Genomic DNA, 9,571 nt, shown 5'->3' on the forward strand with positions numbered 1-9,571 from the left:
CTCTTTCTCCCCTCTCTCTCCAGATGAAATTCTCGCGTCTTGTGACGGGCCGGCCGCCCAACAACCTGCCCGCTGCCCTATCCCCTCCTTTTCTCCAGACCATTTCGGAGACTTCTCCCTTACCTCACCTCGCTCATCAACTCATCCTTGACGCTGGCTACGTCCCTTCCGTCTTCAAAGAGCGAGAGTTGCACCCCTTGAAAAACTACCACTCGATCCCTCGATGTCAACAACTACAGACCAGTATCCTTCTTTCTTTTCTCTCCAAACTCTGAACGTGCCGTCCTGTGCCAGCTCTCCTGCTATCTTTCTCAGAATGACCTTCTTGATCCAAATCAGTCAGGTTTCAAGACTAGTCATTCAACTGAGACTGCTCTCTCTGTGTCACGGAGGCGCTCCGCACTGCTAAAGCTAACTCTCTCTCCTCTGCTCTCATCCTTCTAGACCTATCGGCTGCCTTTGTACTGTGAACCATCAGATCCTCCTCTCCACCCTCTCCGAGTTGGCATCTCCGGCGCGGCCCACGCTTGGATTGCGTCCTACCTGACAGGTCGCTCCTACCAGGTGGCGTGGCGAGTCTGTCTCCGCACCAGTGCTCTCACCACTGTGTCCCCCAGGGCTCTGTTCTAGGCCCTCTCCTATTTCTCGCTATACACCAAGTCACTTGGCTCTGTCATATCCTCACATGGTCTCTCCTATCATTGCTATGCAGACGACACACAATTAATCTTCTCCTTTCCCCCCTCTGATACCAGTGGCGAATCGCATCTCTGCATGTCTGGCAGACATATCAGTGTGGATGGACGGATCACCACCTCAAGCTGAACCTCGGCAAGACGGAGCTGCTCTTCCTCCCGGGAAGGACTGCCCGTTCCATGATCTCGCCATCACGGTTGACAACTCCATTGTGTCCTCCTCCCAGAGTGCTAGAACCTTGGCGTGATCCTGGACAACACCCTGTCGTTCTCAACTAACATCAAGGCGGTGACCGTTCCTGTAGGTTCATGCTCTACAACTTTGCGAGATACGACACCTGCCTCACACAGGAAGCGGCGCAGTCCTAATCAGGCACCTTGTCATCTCCCGTCTGGATATACTGCAACTCGCTGTTGGCTGGGCTCCCTGCCTGTGCCATTAACCCAAACTCATCCAGAACGCCGCAGCCCGTCTGGTGTTCAACCTTCCCAAGTTCTCTCACGATCACCCCGCTCCTCCGCTCTCTCCACGGCTTCCAGTTGAAAGCTCGCATCCGCTACAAGACCGATGGTGCTTGCCTACAGGAGCGTGTGAGGGAACGGCCACTCCAGTAACCTTCAGCGCTCTGATCAGCCCTACACCCAACAAGGGCACTGCCGTTCATCCACCTCTGCCTGCTCGCCTCCCTCCTCTGAGGAAGTACAGTTCCCGCTCAGCCCCAGTCAAAAACTGTTCGCTGCTCTGCCCCCAATGTGGAGAACAAACTCCCTCACGATGCCAGGTCAGCGGAGTCATCACCCACCTCCGGAGACACCTGAAACCCCACCTCTTTAAGGAATACTAGGATAGGATAAAGTAATCCTTCTAACACCCCCCCCTTAAAAGAGTTAGATGCACTATTGTAAGTGGTGTTCCACTGGATATCATAAGGTGAATGCACCAATTTGTAAGTCGCTCTGGATAAGAGCGTCCACTAAATGACTTAAATGTAAATGTAAATGTGGATATCGACATAGCCACTTCAGCATACTTTTGTGGGACATTCAATGCAGGGCTAGGGCCAGAAGGTTGAGGGCTCACCGACCACACGAGACAAGCTCAATCTCCTTGCATGTTCATTATGCCTACAATACGATGAGAGCCGGCTGTAGACAGTATTCATCATAGGGGGATATTAGATTTCTAACATTTTAATGCCAATTATATAAAATATAAGGAACGCAACATAGGTTTTCCCCCGTAGGTTTCTATGCCAATGCCTCACACAACTAATAAACAAAGCGTACCGACTTCGGGTGCTTCAATATCATGGCTTGCGTTTTCAACACCACAATAAACAGACTTTGACAATCGCGACAACAGAAAAATACATCCTCAGTACCTTCTAGGCCTTACCAGTATCGAAGCTTTAAAATCTGTCAGGTTCATTAAATGTACCTGCAAAACACCAGTCTCAACGTCAACAGTGAGAGGCGCCTCTGGGATGCTGGCCTTCTAAGCAGAGTACCTATGATAAAAATGACAGACCTCTACATGCTTTGTAGTAGGAAAACCTGCAAAATCCGAAGTTTATCAAATACTTGTTCTCCCCACTGTATGTCCAAATGTCCATTTATTTGGCGGTTTGATCCAGAAAAACACCGGTTCCAACTAGCGAAACTTGACTACAAAATATCTCAAAAGTTACCTGTAAACTTTGCAAACCATTTCAAACTACTTTTGTATACAACTTTAGGTATTTTTTTACGTAAATAATCGATAAAATTGAAGACGGGATGATCTGTGTTCAATACAGGATTAACCTGTTTGGGCTGCAGGGGCAGTATTCGAGTAGTCTGGATAAAAGGTGCACATTTATAGGCAGGCCCTAGAACAGAGCATCGATTTCAGGTTTTCCACTTCCTGTCAGGAAGTTTGCTGCAAAATGAGTTCTGTTTTACTCACAGATATAATTCAAACGGTTTTAGAAACTAGAGAGTGTTTTCTATCCAATAGTAATAATAATATGCATATTGTACGAGCAAGAATTGAGTACGAGGCCGTTTCATTTGGGCACAATTTTTTCCAAAGTGAAAACAGCGCCCCCCTATTGACAAGAAGATATCTCATCTTCTGGGGATGAGTAGCTGGCAGTTGAATTTGGGTATGCTTTTCATCCAAACGTGAAAATGCTGYCCCCTATCCTAGCGAAGTTTTAACAAGAAATTTGTGGAGTGGATGAAAAACGAGTTTTAATGACTCCAACCTAAGTGTATGTAATCTTCCGACTTCAATTGTAGATACAGACACATTAAATAGATACAGATACATTACATATAAATATTACATACATACAGATTCAATACATAGATGCATTACATATATACATTACATATATACATTACAGAGATACAGACACATTATATAGATACAGACACATTAGAACGATACAGAGACATTACACAGATACAGACACATTAAAACAATACATTACATATATGCATTACATAGATACAGACACATTACATAGATACATCACATAGATACATGACATAGATACATGACATAGATACAGACACATTACATAGATACATCACTGTCACGCCCTGACCATAGAGAGCCTGTTATTCTCTATGTTGGTTAGGTCGGGGTGTGACTAGGGTGGGTCATCTAGGTAATTATATATCGATGTTGGCCTGGTATGATTTCCCAATCAGAGGCAGCTGTTTATCGTTGTCTCTGATTGGGGATCATATTTAGGCAGCCATTTCCCCTTTGTGCTTTGTGGGATCTTGTCTCGGTATAGTTGCCTGTGAGCACTACTCTGAGCTTCACGTTTCGTTTGTTCGCTTTATTGTTTTTGTTATTTGAGTTTTCTCTTCCTAATAAAAAGGATGGAAACATACCACGCTGCATTTTGGTCCACTCCTTATGACAATCATATAGATACATTACATAGATACAAACACATTACATAGATACAGACACATTACATAGATACATTACATAGATACATTACATAGATACAGACCCATCACAGGGATACAGACCGAAAAAGGTTATACTTATCACACATTAGCCAGCTTTTGACATTCTTTTTCAACTTTGTTATGGTTGGTACGGCTTTGAGTTATTGTAGTAGTTTGTTCCACTCAACAGTGCCAGTATATATACATTTATTTTTACCAGTTAAACTCTTATATTTAATGTAGTGAATATTAGACTTTTTGACTCAGGTTTAATGATGGTGGACATCTCTCTTACTAATGGAAAAAAGTTATATAGGTACCTGGGTGTCACGACTTCCGCCGAAGTTGGTCCCTCTCCTTGTTCGGGCGGCGTTCGGCGGTCGACGTCACCGGCTTTCTAGTCACCACCGATCCATGTTTCATTTTCGTTTTGTTTTGTCTTCATTGTACTCACCTGGTTTCCATTCCATAATCATGTTCCTTATTTAACCCTCTGGCTTCCCCTTTTGTTTTGTGCGTGATTGTGTTTTGTCAAGTGGTTCCGTGTACGTGTTCTGGATTGTTTATGTTTATCCTTGTTGGATTATTTTTGATATTGAGTAAAGATCATGGCTTTACTCATACCTGTGTCCTGCGCCTGACTCCGCTTCATTCCATTCACCTGGAACACTGACACTGGGGGCTGAGTCTGTGATAATTTTGTGGACCAGACCAAATTAAATTAATACTACTCTTTTTTCCACAGATGGCCAGCCTAGCTGCTTAAACTGCGTATGAGTATGAGGGGGGTTAAAGTACAATTCTTACAAGCCTTTTTGGCTGGTCTGTAGCTTAGTCTTTAGATGTTTGGGGCTGCTGGTGAACTATCATGTACAGGTATAATGACCTTACAGATCCTTTTTTATTCTCTATTTTGGTTAGGTCAGGGTGTGACTAGGGTGGGTAGCCTAGTTTTTTTCATTTCTATGTTGGCCTGGTATGGTGCCCAATCAGAGGCAGCTGTCTATCGATTGGGGATCATATTTAGGCAGCCTTTTCCCACTGGGTTTTTGTGGGATCTTGTTTTTGTGCAGTTGCCTTGAGCACTGCAAAACTGCACGTTTGTTATATTCTTTGTTGTTTTGGTTGTAAGTTTCATTATTAAATAATATGTGGAACTCGATGCACGCTGCGCCTTGGTCCATTAAGTCAACCAACGATCGTGAAACATAATCAAAGTGACACTAGACTACTGCACTTGCCAGAGTCTTTATGGTGTCTATAGCAAGATTTTTTATCCAATTGGCAAGAGACATAAAAAAATGGTGAAAGCCCTTAAAACCTCTTGAAGCTAGGGGGCAGTATTTTGATGTTTGGATAAAAAACATCCCCAAAGTAAACTGCCGATTTCTCAGGCCCAGAAGCTAGAATATGCATATAATTGGCAGATTAGGATAGAAAAGAATCTAAAGTTTCTAAAACTGTCAAAATATTGTCTGTGAGTATAACACAACTGATATTGCAGGTGAAAACCTGAGGAAATCCAACAATGAGGGGCTGTTTTTCTGAAACTACTCTGTTCCATTGCATGTCTATCCTCCATTTAAAGGGATATCAACCAGATGCCTTTCCCTATGGCTTCCACAGGGTGTGAACAATCTTTAGACATAGTTTCAGGCTTTTATTCTGAAAAATGAGCGAGAATGATCACATCGCGTCAGTGGATAGCCAGATGTCCTTAGATTTGTTCATGAGTGCGCCTGTAACGTTCTTCGTCCTCGTCGGATGAGGAGTAGTCAAGATCGGACCAATACGCAGCGTGGTACGTGTCCATATTACTTTTAATGAATACGAACACATGAACAAAAACAACAAAACGACAAACGAACAGTTCTGCAAGGTGCAATACACAAAACAGAAAATAACCACCCACAACTAACAGTGGGAAAACAGGCTACCTAAGTATGGTTCTCAATCAGAGACAACGAAAGACAGCTGTCCCTGATTAAGAACCATACCCGGCCAAAACATAGAAATACAAAACYTAGACATACAACCATAGAATGCCCACCCACGTCACACCCTGAAAAAACAAAAAATAGAAACTTACAAGGCAATCTACGGTCAGGGCGTGACAGCGCCACTGGAGCGAGRTCTTTTCTTTCTCTCTTGTCTTGAAAAGTTTACCGTCTGGTTGAAATATTATTGATTATTTATTGTAAAAACAACCTGAGGATTGATTATAAAAAACATTTGACATGTTTCTACAAACTTTACGGATACTATTTGGAATTTTCTTCTGCCCGTCGTGACCTGCACGAGCCTGTGGATTACTAAACAAAACGCCCCAACCAAATGGAGGTTTTTGGATATAAAAATAATCTTTATCGAACAAATCGAACATTTATTGTGTAACTGGGAGTCTCGTGAGTGCAAAAATACGAGATCATCAAAGGTAAGCGATTCATTTTAGTGCTTTTCTGACTTTCGTGACCAATCTMCTTTCCTGCTAGCTGTTTGTAATATTTTGTCTGCTGAGAGCTGTCCTCACATAATCGCATGGTTTGCATTCACCGTAAAGTGTTTTTGAAATCTGACACGCCTGTTGGATTAACAACAGGTTGCTGTGTTTTGGTGTATTGCACTTGTGATTTCATGAAAATTAAATATTTTTTGTAATTTAATTGCAATGATCCCGCTAAAGGGATCGAGCGCCAAGATGRTGCTGCCAAAGTCAAAATAAGCTTTGGGCCAAGAAGGCCCTCTATCCACTCGATGATCAGTTCAGACAGCTGAGCTCCAGAAAAAAAAGGGGGAAGCTGTTCTGAAGTTGTCGCTACCTGCATATTCAGCTGTCTCTTCAGATCTAGAAGAGATACAGTAGTATGTGATCAGCTGACGTGTGTATATGCTCACTAAAAACAGATGGTTCTATATGGTGCCAATTGAGAGTTATTTGTCTTGTAACCATAACAGATCCCCTTTTGGTGCAATATGGAACACTTTTCCCTTTTTGGTGCAATTTGTAACACTTTTTTAAGGTTCTATCCGTTACTGAACGCTGTTCTCAACTGGAAAGTTGTATTGTCAATCCTGTTTTGTATTTAACGCCACTTTAAATGTGTACATGACACTGCAACAAAATTTCCCCATGGGGACAATAAAGTAAGTAAGTAAGGATGGTAGAGGCTGTTTTGACAATGGATTTAGAATTGGATATGAAACAACCTTCACTTGAACCTGATTGGTCAACTCCCCTAACCCTTCTGCATCAATTAACATGCTATGATATKATATTGTGTTGCTGGAGTTCAGTGTTGTGGCACTCTAACTTTTCCCATTCAGAGGGCTGCAAGAAAACTCACAATCTGTCAATAAAGATGTTGGATAAAAGTCAGGAATTCAATTGGTGAGGGATTAATATAGCACCAGTCCTGTTAGTAGAGACCTTGAATAGTAGGAATAGGAAAATAAATATTTAAAATGTAAAATGGATAAAAAACAAGAATCTTGTAAAAATGTTCTTAATAACCTTTTGTCAATATTTTTCATTTTGTAAAAAATCGTTCCCAAATTAAACTGCCTCGTACTCAATTCTTGCTCGTACAATATGCATATTATTATTACTATTGGATAGAAAACACTCTCTTGTTTCTAAAACCGTTTGAATTATATCTGTGAGTAAAACAGAACTCATTTTGCAGCAAACTTCCTGACAGGAAGTGAAAAATCTGAAATCGAGGCTCTGTTCCAGGGCCATCCAATTAATTTGCCTGAAATCTATGGGTCTACCTGCACTGCATACGCCTTCCACTAGATGTCAATAGGCTGTGAGAGGTGGAATGGGGTGTATAGCTAGATCTGAGGTCAAATGAGAGCTCTTGGAATGACTGTTTTTGTTCGATAAAGATTATTTTTAATCCAAACCTCCATTTGGTTGGGCGTTTTTTTTTAGTAATCCACAGGCTCGTGCAGGTCACGACGGGCAGAGAAAAATTCCAAATAGTATCCGTAAAGTTCGTAGAAAACATGTCAAATGTTTTTTATAATCAATTCTCAGGTTGTTTTTACAATAAATAATCGATAATATTTCAACCGGACGGTAAACTTTTCGATACAAGAGAGAAAGAAAAGGTCCGCTCCAGTGGCGCGCACATGAACAAATCTAAGGATATCTGGCTATCCACTGACGCGATGTGATCATTCTCGCTCATTTTTCAGAATAAAAGCCTGAAACTATGTCTAAAGACTGTTCACACCCTGTGGAAGCCATAGGGAAAGGAATCTGGTTGATATCCCTTTAAATGGAAGGATAGGCTTGCAATGGAACAGAGTAGTTTCAGAAAACAGCACTTGTTGGATTTTCTCAGGATTTCATCTGCAATATCAGTTCTGTTATACTCACAGACAATATTATGACAGTTTTGGAAACTTTAGAGTGTTTTCTATCCTAATATGCCAATTATATGCATATTCTAGCTCTGGGCCTGAGAAAAAGGCAGTTTACTTTGGGAACTTTTTTTTTCCAAACATCAAAGACTGCCCCCTAGCTTCAAGAGGTTTTAAGGGCTTTCACCTTTTTTATGTCTGTCGCCAATTGGATGAAACATCTTGCTATAGACACCATTGTAACGGTTTTCTTCCTGGGATGAAGGAGAGGACCAAAACGCACGCGGCTAGTGTTAAACATAATTTAATAAAGAATGTCTGAACACTACAAACAACAAAACAAAAATGTGAAAACCAAAACAGTCCTATCTGGTGCAGACACAAAGACAGAAGAAACAAAAAACAAAACAAGCCACCTATATATGATTCTTCCATCAGGGACAACGATTGACAGCTGCCTCTGATTGAGAACCATATCAGGCTGAACACAGAAACAGACAAAACTAGACACACAACATAGAATGCCCACCCAGCTACGTCCTGACAACACTAAACAAGCAAAACACACAAGAACTATGGTCAGGACGTGACACCATAAAGACTCTGGCAAGTGCGGTAGTCTAGTATCACTTTGATTATGTGTCACGATCGTTGGTTGAATTAATGGACCAAGGCGCAGCGTGCATAGAGTTCCACATATAATTTAATAATGAAACTTACAACCAAAACAACAAAGAATTTAACAAATGTGCAGTATTGCAGTGCTCAAGGCAAATGCACAAAAACCAGATCCCCACTTAAACCCAGTGGGAAAAGCTGCCTAAATATGATCCCCAATCAGCGACAACGATAGACAGCTGCTTCTGATTGGGACCATACCAGGCCAACATAGAAATGAAAAAACTAGATCTCTAAAGTCAGGGCGTGACAGTACTCCCCCCCCCCGCGAAGGTGCGGACTCCGGCCGCAATACCTGACTCTATAGGGGAAGTCCGGGTGGGCATCTAGCCGCGGTGGCGGCTCCGTTGAGGGACGTAACCCCGCTCTGCTCGCGGATCCGCCATCTTCGGTGGCGACTCTGGTGAAGGGATCGTCACCGGAAGCTCGGACCGTGGATCGTCGCCGGGGACTCCGGACCGTAGATTCGTCGACGGGGATTCCGGACCGTAGATCGTCGCCGGGGTCTCAGGGACCGTGGATTGTCGACGGAGGACCGGACCGTGGATCGTCAGTGGAGGCTCCGGGCCTGGATCATCACTGGAGTCTCCGGGCTCTGGATCATCACTGGATGCTCCGGGACATGAATCATCACAGGGGCTCCGGGCCATGGATCCTCACCGGGGGGCAGGACTGCAAACCGTCGCCGGAGGTTCTGGAATGCGAACCGCCGCCGAAGGCTCCGGACTGGGAACCGTCGCCGGAGTCCGGACTGGGAACCGTCGCTGGAGCCTGGTGCGTGGAGCCGGCACAGGGCGTACTGGGCTGTGGAGGCGCACTGGATGTCTGGAGCGTAGAGCTGGCACAACGTGTCCTGGACAGATGAAACTTTTGCACGCAAG

This window comes from Salvelinus sp. IW2-2015, unplaced genomic scaffold (genome assembly GCF_002910315.2).
Source record: "Salvelinus sp. IW2-2015 unplaced genomic scaffold, ASM291031v2 Un_scaffold3434, whole genome shotgun sequence".
Classification (NCBI taxonomy): Eukaryota; Metazoa; Chordata; class Actinopteri; order Salmoniformes; family Salmonidae; genus Salvelinus; species Salvelinus sp. IW2-2015.